This window comes from Oryza sativa, chromosome 1 (assembly GCF_034140825.1).
Source record: "Oryza sativa Japonica Group chromosome 1, ASM3414082v1".
Lineage (NCBI taxonomy): Eukaryota > Viridiplantae > Streptophyta > Magnoliopsida > Poales > Poaceae > Oryza > Oryza sativa.
The window spans coordinates 830,044-843,457 of record NC_089035.1 but is presented as its reverse complement, the minus strand read 5'-3'; positions in this window follow the sequence as shown (position 1 = coordinate 843,457).

Sequence of the window (13,414 nt, the reverse complement as noted above, 5' to 3'; positions counted from 1 at the left end):
ATCTGCATCTGAGAAGTCCAAAGGATAAAGGATGTTTTCTTTAATGAGACGCTCAATTCCCCCCCTTGAAATATGGCCCAAACGATACTACCATAATTTCGAAGAAGTCTCATTATCGTTATGTTTTCGTTTGGTATTGACATTTGCATTTGAGGAGGAGTCAACATTATAGGTGGCATCGCACACAGAGATTTGATAAAGTTGTTCCCGTCAAACGGCGAGACCAACATCTTTATTATCATGCATAATTATACATCTATTGTTTCCAAAAGTACAATAGTAACCACCGTTATCTAAACGTGAAACTGAAACTAAGTTCCTTTTCATAGAGGGTACATAAAGAACATCATGCAGCTGAAGTTTGAAGCCAGTATGAAGTGTGAGAGTGAAGTCTCCAATGGCCTCAACTTCAGTTTCAACTCCATTAGCAACTCTAATTCTTCTTTGCCCTCTTCTTAGGGTCCTCCTCATAGCGAATCCCTGCAAGGAATTTGCAACATGAATTGTCGCTCCTGAGTCAATCCACCAAGAATTGGTGGCATAATCAATATTTAGGGATTCATCAACAAAAGAAATAACATCAGTACCTTTCTTACTGAGCCATCTCATAAATCCAATACAGTCCTTTTGGCGGTGTCCACTCTTTCCACAAAAGTAGCACCCATCCTTTTCTTTTCCCTTTTCTTCTGTATAGGGATTTCCTCCAGATTTATTCTGCTGGGATTGATTCGAAGATTGCCCTTTTTCTTTAAATTGAATAGGCTTAGGCTTCAAATACTCCTTCTTAAATTTCTTATACTTTTTCTTCTCGGAGTGCTTAAATAAATTTGCATGGTCAACTCTTTCTGCCTTAAGCCTTTCTTCTTCTTGTACACACATGGCTATTAATTCATCAATGCCCCACTTGATCTTCATTGCATTATAATTGATCGTAAATGGAGAAAACTCCTGAGGCAGAGATGACATAATGAAATGGACAAGAAAACCTTCAGAGATTTCCATTTCCATTGATTTAAGCTTAGAAACCATGTGACATTTCTTCATAATATGTTCCCTCAGATTTTCAGTAAAATCGTATCTTTCATTGACCAATCTTTTAATAAGAGTGGTGGCATAAACCTTAGAAGAGCCTTTAAATTGTTCCTCAACTTTAGCAAGATATTCTCTGGCTGTCTGAGTATCTGGGACTGCTCCTCTTATTGCGTCAATAATGGAGCTCTTGATAATCATAAGGCATTTACGGTTTGAAATATCCCATTTTGCCTTTACTTCATCATATATCCTTTTTAATGTCTCATAATTCTCATTTTCCGGTCTAGGCTCAACCGGAGGATCATTATGGAGGGCATAATCAATATCCAATAGAGCTAGAGTAATTTCCAGCTTCTCCTTCCATGAAGCATAATTACTTCCATTAAGTTGTTCAATATTGCCCATTATTCCGGAAATTTGTGAGGCATAAGATGAGTACCTTCTTTTATTGATCAAATCCAAAACAGCTTTGGCCAGAGAAGGAAATGAACAATAAAATTTTGTGAATAAGTATTTATTAATCAGCTTTGGCCAGAATAATAAATACAAACCACACTTTATTAATTTGTTTAAAACTCCTTTTATTAATTCAATCAAAACAGCTTTAGCCAGATTTGAATTGAATTAATAAAATTTTGTGATCAAATAAAAGTCAATCAGCTTTGGCCAGAATGACAATTATTTGTCACACTTAATTATAATATTTATTTGTAACGGAAATAAACTCATAATGCATAAAACAATAATAACTTTAAGTAATAAATATAATGTAATGATCATAAAATAAATAAATAAATGAAAGAGAATTTTATCACATAACAAAATCACTTATTATTCTTATTATCATTAACTAAAACATAATAAAATATCTTCAATGTTTAAACACAAATATCATAATCATAATCATAATTCTTCAAAAAAGAAAATTTTAATTGTAATATTATCTCAGCCCAATCCTTTTAATTAGGCCCATTAGTATGCAGCCCACATAACCTTTTTTTTTGAACTGGGCCACGTTCTCGAGCCAGGCCGCACTCGGCCTGGCCCGTCATTGCCGCGCCGCCTTCCGCCTGGGCTCCAGGCCCAACAACCTGGGCCTAGGCCGGCATTCGCCGCCTCCCGCGCGGCCTGGTTAGCCCGCGTCGGGACGAGCCGATCCGAGCCGTCCATCTCATCGGACGGCCGGGATCGCTCCCGCGCGGGACAAAACCGGCGCGCGGCCGCCCCCCCCCCTGAAAACCCTAGCCCCATTCTCTCCTCCCCTCTTTCTCTCACGCCCGCGGCGACGGTGAGCGAGACGATGACGACGGCGAAGCGGCGCACGACGGGGTGGAGGTGGCGCCGCCGAGCCTTGCTCGCCGGGGCTGCGTGCCGCCATAGCTGGTGCGCATCCCCGTCGAGCGTTGCTCGACGGTGCCCTAAGCACCCGCCGGTCGCTCGCGCGAGGAAGATCCGCGGCGGCGACGGCGAGACGGGGCGGCGACGGCTACCTCAGCGAGGCGGCGTCGGCGAGACGAGCACGCGAAGAGGAAGAGCCGGGCCAGCACGACGGGTCGCGAGGCCGCTCGGGGACCAAGTCCTCGGGCGCGCGCTCGCCTCTTTCCGGCGTCGGTGGCGACACGGTGGTCGCCGCCGGCCACCATGGCCCTTAAGTAAGCCCGCCGTGCTCCTTTTTCCCCTTGATTTTAGGGTTAGGGTTTCATGATTTGGGGAAAAATTTGGGATCTTACTGTAGCTAGGGTTTCGGTTCTTGGGGATTTGTCTGAGATTTGCATGAACTTTTGCTTTCCCCTTCTTCTAATTTCTTCAACCCGAAACCCTAGAAGGCCTAATTCCATTTCTTATATTTCGGGATTGCATGATTTGGGCTTAACTCAACTTTAACAGAGGGATTTGGGCATGAACACGAAGAACAATTTGAACATAAACACTTATTGAGTTCCAATTTGAGGCCAACCCGGTGCTCTGATACCATTGTTGGATTTGATAGAATCGGTTTGGCACAAAGTGGAACTACAAATTAAAATGGGATTGGATCATACCTTGATCTCCTGGAGTTCCCATTCTCTCTGTCTTTGTTCTTCTTTCTTCTCTTCTAGTTTGGAAGCACGAAGAGAATCGTGTCTTGATTCTTCCCTGTGTTTCAGTGGGTTGTTTGATCGGGTAGCGAGAGAAATCTCTTAGGGTTTAACACTTAGGTATTGATCTCTATTTATAGCCACTGCACACAGGGGGAACCGACACTAGGGTATGGCGGTTATCCCCCGATCAGGGATGTTCATGAGAGATCGATCACTGTAGCGATCACCCTAAACAAAATATCTCTTTGCCGACTTTAGGTTTAGCCGCAAGATCATATTTTGCGTTCACACTAACAGTGGATTCTTACCATTTCTTCTCTGAGCTAACTGAAATCTCGGAGGAGGATGAGCACTAAAGCTTGTGTCTGCTTGGAAGCCAAGTCAGCTAGCTAGCTAGCTTGTAAGTAGGCTGTAAAATGCTGAAGCTAGAAACGATTGTAAACAGTGAAATGAATTTTCTGCCGGGCCGGCAACAGTGAAATGAATTTCGTACGCTATTTATTTATTTACAAACAATAGAAGTTGATGCGAAAAACACACACTGGCCTGGAAGATCTGCTTAACTTCAGTGCAGGTCCAAAATCTTGCCTTTAGGTTCGTGAGCGTGCCAGTTGATTTGATCCTGCAATCAACAAGAAATAAAGACAAAAAAATAGCGGTTAAATCCATAAATGATAGCCAATCGGCCAGTCGCCGATGACATATCATTTATCTTTGAGCCGATGACATATTTGAATCGATCGGCAGTCATAAATAGGAAAGAAAGAACTAAATCTATTCGATCGGCTGTAAATATTAATGGTATATAATGCTTCTGTCGATATATACTTAAATCAAGTGATTAGGATATATCGGTCGCCATGCCGAGATAGTATAAATCACTTAGATCAAAATATATATTAACAAGGAGATTATAAGCATTCATAGCATAGCCGATCAGATAGATCTAGCATGTATCGGCTAAAACTCCGATACCATTCTATATTAAGATATTAAAGCAAGCAAAATATATCAAACAGGAAGTTTAATATACCTAAATGCAACAAGATCTTAATATAAAGGGCGGATTTAACATATCAATCAAGCATATAAAATATAAAGGAGTTAAATCAGGTAAGATCGGCTGAAACCCCGATACTACCCTAATCGGCAACCAAAAGCAGGCTAGAGATTGAGATTCTAATCACGACTTATAAGGTCAAACTTAACTGATGCAGTTATAAGTATGGAAAGAATAACAGTATCTAGACAATCAAGCCGTTGGATATTTCATAGGATGGTGGATACCCTATATAATCTAAGTCGATATTAGTATTTAACCTTGTCGGTGATATGGGACCGGGAGTATTGCGCCCGGAGGCTTGAGGCAGATGGAATCGCCCACGTGGCCTGGCACCTTCGGGGACGTCGGGCCCGAGGGTGAGGTGTCCGCCCTCCTCCTGATTTCCCCGAGGGGGGGGGGGGTCGGGTTGCTCCTGCCCCGACCCCGAGGGCCGAGGTGCCCCGACCCCCTGTGGGGTTTGCACTATGTACATAGGTTGGGTGAACACGGTAGGGCTCACCTAACCGCATTTATTGCGGTCTGGTCAAACGTGTCACGTTGCATGCAGCGCAATGCAGCGCGCTCTTTTATCCGGTCTGTGACCAGTCACAGACCGGTCGGATCAACGGTTAGGTGGCGACTGGTGGTCTGACGCACGCCTCGCCCCGTCCCGTCAAGACGAGAGCCTCTAGGCACACGTCTCCAGCCGGGGCTAGCGTGTTACCTCTTAGAGATGGCACGTTAGCCCTGGTTAAATGAATACCAGGCTTCATCCCAACCATTACAGGCAAGATGCTATAAAAAGAAGGGTGATCATGCAGATCGCTGAACTGACGCATAGAGGACAAGAATGACCGATCTGTGACCGGTCTGACACTGGTCGCGTCAGCAACAGACAGCCACGATCCCACATTGCGCCTGTCTCCGCCGGGAGTGGAAGTAGGTGTGGGCTGTCCCATCGAAGTGTCATTCGGACGGCAACCATACCAATCTCCGTCCATAAAGAGAAGAAAAGTCCAGTTTGGAAAGGAGAGGGTACATGTGGTATCCCCTTAAGATATAAAAGGAGGACCATGCCCACAAAGAGAGAAGGGGGGGGGGGATTTTCCCGGGAGAGGAGAGGGCTGGTTGATATTTTGTAACTTGCTCTTACACAGATCCACCAAAAAACACAGGAGTAGGGTATTACGCTTCCCAGCGGCCCGAACCTGTATACATCGTCCGTGTCTCACGTTTCTTCCTGGTACGCGATCTTTCCACACACAGAGAGAGCTTGAGATCTCACCCTAAGCCCCCGGCCGAACTGGCAAAGGGGGGCCTGCGCGGTCTCCCGGTGAGGAGCCACGAGCTCCGTCATCTGGCGCGCCAGGTAGGGGGCTCAGCGTGTGTTTTCTGAGCTCTCATACTCTTCCGTGTGCGCCAAGTTTCCCTTGTTCAGCCTAATGGCCGAGCAAGCAAAGGCGCACGACCTCTCTCCGAGTGTGAGCGGCGACGACGGGGAGCCAAACCCGCGCCGTCGAGCTCGTACTCCCCCACCTCCTCCACGCCAAAGTCCCAAGCGGGGGGAAGCGCTCGAGAGAGTCGAAAAATCCGCAGCATCGCCAGTCGCGGGTGGTGCAGGAGAACGGCGAGATGGGGAGCGTCGCCTCCTCGTCTACGGCGACGGCAGCACGCCTCAAGGCGCGCTTCAGGCTGTTGGCGCGCTCCTACGTCACCCGCCTGTCGTCCCTGACCCGGAGTCTCCAGCCCAGCGATGGCTGGACGACGTGGCCAACTTGGTCATGACGGCACAGCAACGCCTGGGTGCTGGCGGACGGTCCGCCACCACCAAGACCTCCGGCGCCGCCACTACCGGTTCCGCGTCGTCAAGACGGAGGGCGCGGCGAGCGGCGGCTGCTGCACGCCATTCGGCTACCACTCCCTCGTCGGCGCCTCCGACTCGGGAGGATCAGCATGAAGAGCCGGATGCCCGCCTCGACATTGAGCGCCGACGTAGTGATCGGCGTGCTCCCCGCGCAACGGAGGGTGCCTCTTCGTCCAGGGTGTCACCTCGACATGGACGTGAGGATCAGCCCTCCGTGCCCCCGGTTGGTGGTGTTGGCTGTAGAGCCTTTGTGGCGAGTCTTCGGAATGTCCGTTGGCCCCCAAGGTTCCGGCCCACCATCACCGAGAAGTATGATGGGAGCGTCAACCCCACCGAGTTTCTCCAGGTCTATACGACCGGGATCGAGGCCGCTGGGGGAGACGACAGGGTCATGGCGAATTTCTTTCCCATGGCCCTGAAGGGACAGGCGCGGGGTTGGCTAATGAACTTGCCACCCGCGTCGGTCCACTCCTGGGAGGATCTGTGCCAGCAGTTCACCATGAACTTTCAAGGCACCTATCCACGCCCAGGTGAAGAAGCGGACTTGCACGCAGTACAGCGAGGGGATGATGAATCCCTTCGCTCGTACATTCAGCGTTTCTGCCAAGTCCGCAATACTATACCTTGCATCCCTGCACACGCGGTGATCTACGCGTTCAGGGGGGTGTGCGGCACAACCGCATGCTCGAAAAAATTGCCTCCAAAGAGCCCCAGACTACCGCAGAGCTTTTTCAGCTCGCGGACCGAGTGGCTCGTAAGGAGGAGGCCTGGACCTGGAACCCCTCCGGTTCCGGTGTGGCAGCTTCGGCCGCCCCCGGATCCGCCGCTCAGACAGGGCGGCGTGACAGGAGGAGGAAGAAAAGGTCGGTCCATTCCGGCGACGAGGGTCACGTCCTCGCCGTCGAGGGCGCTCCGCGGGCCACCCGAAAGGGGAGGCCTGCGAGCGACAAAAAGAAAGAGGCTGGTACTCCCAGCAGGGAGCGCCCAGCCAGCAAGTGGTGCTCCGTCCACAACACCTCCCTCCACGATCTCGCGGACTGTCGCGCAGTCAAAAACTTGGCTGAGCGAACGAGGAAGTGGGAGGAGGACAGGAGGCAGGAACGCCGTGAGGGCAAGTCCGCGGCAGTTCCCTCCGGTAAACGGCGAAGTGAGGCCAGACAGAAGGCCCCCGCCGTTGACGTCGATGATGGTGATGATGACCTAGGTTTCCAAGAACCTGGGGCCACCATTGCCACTGTCGACGGGGGAGCGTGTGCTCACGTTTCTCGCCGGAGCTTCAAGGCTATGAAGCGAGAGCTTCTGGCCGCGGCCCCTACTCATGAGGCGACGCGTCGGGCGCGGTGGTCGGAGGTGGCCCTCACCTTTGACCAGACCGACCACCCACCGTGCGTTGCCCGGGGAGGGCAGATTGCGATGGTGGTTTCCCCCACCATCTGCAATGTGAAGTTGGGGCGTGTCCTCATAGATGGAGGAGCGGCTCTCAACATCCTTTCCCCCGCGGCCTTTGATGCTATCAAGGCCCCGGGGATGGTGCTCCAGCCGTCTCAACCGATCATTGGTGTGACGCCGGGGCACACATGGCCGTTAGGTCACATCGACCTACCGGTCACCTTTGGTGGATCAGCCAACTTCCGCACGGAGCGGGTGAACTTCGATGTGGCGGACCTCAGTCTGCCCTACAACGCGGTCCTGGGGAGGCCCGCGTTGGTGAAGTTTATGGCGGCGGTCCACTACGCCTACCTCCAGATGAAGATGCCGGGCCCTGGTGGCCCCATCTCTGTCCGTGGCGACCTTAAAGTCGCGCTCGCTTGCATGGAGCAGCGCGCGGACCACCTCGCTGCTGCGACCAAGCCCGAGGGTGGTGACGAGAGGCTTGGCACCTCCGCCCCCACCGCCCCGAGGCAGCGGATTGCCACATGCGACGAGGTCCCGGTCAAGGAGGTTGCCTTGGGCGACGGCCCATCCAAGACCACACGGATCGGTGGTCTTCTGGATGGCAAATAGGAAGACGCGCTCGTCTCCTTCCTGCGGGCAAACGCTGACGTCTTCGCATGGAGACCAGCGGACATGCCCGGGGTCCCCAGGGAGGTGATTGAGCACCGTCTCGCCGTGCGGCCGGGCGCAAGGCCGGTCCGGCAGAAAGTGCGGCGGCAGGCCCCGGAACGTCAAGCCTTCATCCGCGAGGAGGTGGCGAGACTTCTGGAGGCCGGATTCATCCGTGAAGTCATCCATCCGGAGTGGCTGGCGAACCCGGTGGTCGTTCCCAAGGCGAACGGCAAGCTTCGGATGTGCATCGACTACACCGACCTTAACAAGGCATGTCCTAAGGATCCTTACCCCCTGCCTCGCATAGATCAGATCGTCGACTCCACTGCGGGGTGCGACCTTTTGTGTTTTCTAGATGCATACTCTGGTTACCATCAGATTCGCATGGCTAGGGAGGATGAGGAGAAAACTGCGTTCATTACCCCCGTAGGAACCTATTGTTATACATCAATGCCCTTCGGGTTAAAGAATGCAGGTCCTACTTTTCAACGTACTACTCGAATTTCTTTGGGTAGCCAAATAGGACGTAATGTTGAGGCTCATGTCGATGACTTGGTTGTAAAAACGCGCAACCAAGAAACTTTACTTTCAGATCTAGCGGAAACTTTTGAGAACCTCCGCTCCGCCCGCATAAAGCTGAACCCCGATAAGTGTGTGTTTGGTGTACCTGCGGGCAAGCTTCTCGGGTTCTTGGTCTCTGCCCGAGGCATTGAGGCCAACCCCGAGAAGATTCGAGCTATCGAGCGGATGCGCCCCCCCAGCAAACTTAGGGATGTGCAATGCGTCACCGGTTGCATGGCCGCCCTAAGTCGTTTCATATCAAGGCTGGGAGAGAAGGCGCTACCCTTGTTTAAGCTCCTCAAGCGCTCGGGGCCGTTTACTTGGACGGAGGAAGCTGAACATGCCCTCACTCAGTTAAAGGCATATCTTAGCTCTCCCCCGGTTCTAGTCGCCCCGGAGCCAAATGAGCCCCTGCTACTTTACTTAGCGGCGACCCCCCAAGTAGTTAGTGCAGCGTTGGTTGTGGAGCGCGGTGAAGACAATCCTCATTTCGTGCACCCCCATTCTATGCTAACTTGGCCCGGGAGCGAGCGGGGAGGAGAAGCCCCCGAGTCGGACGGTGGCCTACGGCCCCTGACGACCGGAGTCGGCCCTCTGCCCGCTTGTCAGACGGTGCTAGGTGCCCCCGACCCTCAGGAGGGCCCCAAGGCCACTGCGGGAAGGCCGCACTTAACGCCCTCTGACCCCGAGGCTAACCCTGTGCTGACTCGACCCGGGAAAGAGCAGGGAGAAGAGGCCCCCGAGTCGAACGGAGGCCAGAGGCCCCTGACGACCGGAGTTGGCCCTTTGCCCGCTTGTCCGACGATGCCAGGAGCCCCCGACCCCCAGGACGGCCCCGAGGCCACTGAGGGAAGGCCGCCCCTTTCATCTTCCGACCCCGAGGTCATCGGCACAGAAGACAAGTGTGCCCCGAAAGGCCACTTGAACGAAGAACGCCCCGGGGATACGTCCCCTAGCAGAGAGGATCGGCCCCACCGAAAGGTGCAGTGGCCTGTCTACTTTGTTAGTGAGGCCCTCCGGGACGCTAAGACCCGATACCCTCAGGCCCAGAAGATGCTTTACGCTATTCTGATGGCCTCGAGGAAACTGCGCCATTATTTTCAGGCACATAGGGTCACTGCGGTTACGTCTTACCCCCTCGGTCAAATCTTGCATAATCGAGAGGGTACAGGACGGGTGGTAAAATGGGCAATCGAGCTTTCTGAATTCGATCTGCACTTTGAACCACGCCACGCTATCAAGAGCCAGGCCCTCGCCGATTTTGTGGCAGAGTGGACCCCGGCTCCAGAGACCGTCTCAATCCCCGAGGCCAGCACGAACCCCTCGCAGCTACCTCACACCACCTACTGAGTGATGCAGTTCGATGGTTCTCTGTCCCTCCAGGGTGCCGGTGCGGGGGTCACGTTGACCTCCCCGACAGGAGACGTCCTTAGATATCTGGTCCGCCTTGACTTTCGAGCGACCAATAATATAGCAGAGTATGAGGGACTCCTTGCCGGACTCAGGGTGGCAGCCGGACTGGGGATCCGCCGTCTCCTGGTGTTAGGCGATTCCCAGCTGGTCGTTAACCAGGTCTGTAAGGAGTACCGGTGCTCTGACCCGCAAATGGACGCCTATGTACGCCAAGTGCGGCGTATGGAGCGCCATTTTGACGGAATAGAGCTTCGGCATGTGCCCAGACGGGATAACATGATAGCCGACGAACTCTCACGGCTCGCGTCCTCGCGAGCCCAGACCCCACCGGGCGCCTTTGAAGAAAGGCTTACCCAGCCGTCGGCGCGACCCGACCCCTTAGGGGAGACGGATGCGCCTGACCGACCCCCGAGGCCCGTCGGAGTCCAGGCCTCGGGACCCGAAGGGAGCGCTCCAAACTCCCTTAGATTGATCGCTTGGATCTCTGAGATCCAAACATACCTCACAGATAAGACTCTACCTGAGGACCGCGAAGGGAGTGAACGCGTACAACGCATTTCCAAACGCTATGTGCTGGTAGAAGGGACCCTCTATCGGCGCGCGGCTAACGGAATCCTCCTGAAGTGCATTCCTCAGGAACAAGGCGTTGAGCTTCTTGCTGACATCCATGAGGGCGAGTGCGGAGCCCATTCCGCCTCGCGCACCCTGGTTGGCAAGGCCTTTCGTCAAGGATTTTATTGGCCGACAGCTCTCAATGATGCAGTCGATCTGGTCCGGCGATGCAGAGCGTGTCAGTTCCACGCCAAGCAAATCCATCAGCCGGCCCAGGCCCTGCAGATCATACCACTGTCATGGCCATTTGCTGTCTGGGGGCTTGATATCCTGGGACCGTTCAAACGGGCCCCGGGCGGGTTTGAGTATCTGTATGTTGCGATCGACAAGTTCACTAAGTGGCCCGAGGCTTATCCGGTTGTCAAGATCGATAAGCACTCTGCTCTTAAATTCATTAAGGGCATCACGGCCCGTTTTGGAGTGCCTAACCGTATTATTACGGATAATGGCACCCAATTCACTAGTGAACTCTTCGGCGACTACTGCGAAGACATGGGCATCAAGCTCTGCTTCGCCTCACCTGCCCACCCCAGAAGCAATGGCCAAGTGGAGCGCGCCAATGCAGAAATCCTCAAAGGCCTTAAAACCAAGACCTTCAATATTCTCAAGAAGCACGGCGATTCATGGATCGAGGAGTTGCCAGCGGTGCTCTGGGCAAACCGAACCACACCAAGCCGAGCGACCGGGGAAACGCCTTTCTTCCTCGTCTACTGCGCAGAAGCGGTTCTCCCATCCGAGCTCACCCTGAGGTCTCCTCGGGCCACCATGTACTGCGAGGCTGATCAAGATCAGCTTCGTAGAGATGACCTCGACTACTTGGAAGAGCGAAGGCGGCGCGCGGCCCTCCGAGCCGCGCGCTACCAGCAGAGCCTGCGGCGCTACCATCAGCGCCACGTCCGGGCCCGATCACTCTGCGTCGACGACCTCGTCCTACGCCGCGTCCAAACGCGTGCTGGACTGAGCAAGCTCTCACCAATGTGGGAGGGTCCGTATCGAGTGATCGGCGTCCCCCGGCCGGGCTCCGTACGGCTGGCCACGGGCGACGGCACTGAGCTGCCGAACCCGTGGAACATCGAACACCTTCGTCGCTTCTACCCCTGAGGGGGGGGGTCGGGTGTCAGGTTTCGGGCTCGGGCTAACCACGCACCCCCCTCGGGTGTGCAGGGTTAGCCGGGGGCTACCACACATGCACAACCTTACTTTTCTTATTTCAGCATTTCAATAAAAGCAGTTTCAATTTCCTAAAGGTTGTGTCTGTGCCGTTTTTCCTTCTGAAGAATCTTAACTTGAAATAAGGTCACTCGTGCTCAACCTTGCCCTCGGGGGCTCGGTTCGGTCAGCTAAAATCGCCAAGCGGGGCCCAGAACCGAGCCGTGCCCCAGGGCGTGGTGAACTCCGGGGGGGAATCGGCAAAAACCCACAATCGGGTCACCCATAACCCTCGGTCACCATGTTCCCGGCCTGGCCAGTCTCGACATGTGGATCTCCCCAGGCACTAGCCCCGACCCGAGCCATTTGAGGATCGGGACTTGAGCACGAGCCCTTAAATCAAGCTAAAATGCAAAAGGACCACGGCACAAATCATCCTCAACTCATATGCATAGCAAAATAAAGTTAACATAGAAATTTTTCATCATTTTTGATTGCAGATTAAGTTGATCTATACGAAAAGAAGAAAGAAAAAGAAAAAATTGGAGATTGGCGGGGGCCTGGGGGCTCATTCAAATGTGCCCGGGTCGCCGGCCTCGTCGCCACCGTCGTCCTCACCGCTGGCGTCGCCCTCCTCGTCGGAGCTGGGGGCGAACGCGAGCCGAGGGGCCGACCCCTCGAAGCTTTGGACGATGTGGTTGGCGGCATCCCGGACCCGTGCGCGCGCATCGTCCTCGGTCCCGGGAGGGAACTCCTCCAGCGCCATCCATGGGGAGAAGCCGGGGTCCCTAGCCTGGTAACTCGCTAACACGAGTTCCACCGCTCCTTGGGCGAGGTCCCTCGAGGATGACTTGATGGTCTTCTCGAGTTCCTCGGGGAGTTGTTGGACAGCCCAGGCCATCCTCCTAAGGTGCGGGGCGAGGCCTTCCAGATTGGTGGAGCGCGGAATTGTCTGGCCTTTCCAGAGGCCCGCTTCCCGACCGGCGCGATCCAGCCGGGAGACTGCATCCCAAAGCATGCCGGGCCCTATCTCACCCGACAAGCGGAGGGCCTCGGCTTCCCCGGTGGATGAGTCCAGGGCGCGCTGCATGTCCGCGACGGTGTGTTCGGCAGCTGCGAGGCGGGCGACTAAGTCGCTTTCGCCCGTAGCCGCCCCGCCGTTGCGCTCCCTCGCGCCCAGCTCCTTTTCTCGCGCCTCGAGGTTAGCAGCCCGCTGCTCCAGCGCGGCTCTCTCGGCGCGGAAGCATTCCAGATTGCGGCGCGCCTGCTCCTCCTGCGCTGCCTCGCGGAGGGACAGGCTGTCTGCCAGCCGTTGTGTCGTGGCCTCGGACTCCTCAAGAGCTCGCTCCCGCTCAGCAAGCGCGTCCTCGCGGAGCCGGAGCGCGGACTCCTCTTCGGCGCAGGCGGCCTCGTGCGCCGCCAGCGTCGCCTCCCGGATAGCGGCGGCGGCCTCGCGGTCCGCCAAGCTGGTCTCCACGGCGCCGGCATGATCTTCCAGCGCCATGGCACGGGCCTCAAGGGCCTCTTCGCGCCGCCGGGACGCCGCTTCAGCCTCTGTTGCTCGCTGCTCTCGGGCAGCGGCGGCGTCGAGGACCCCCTGGGCGGCGTCGAGCT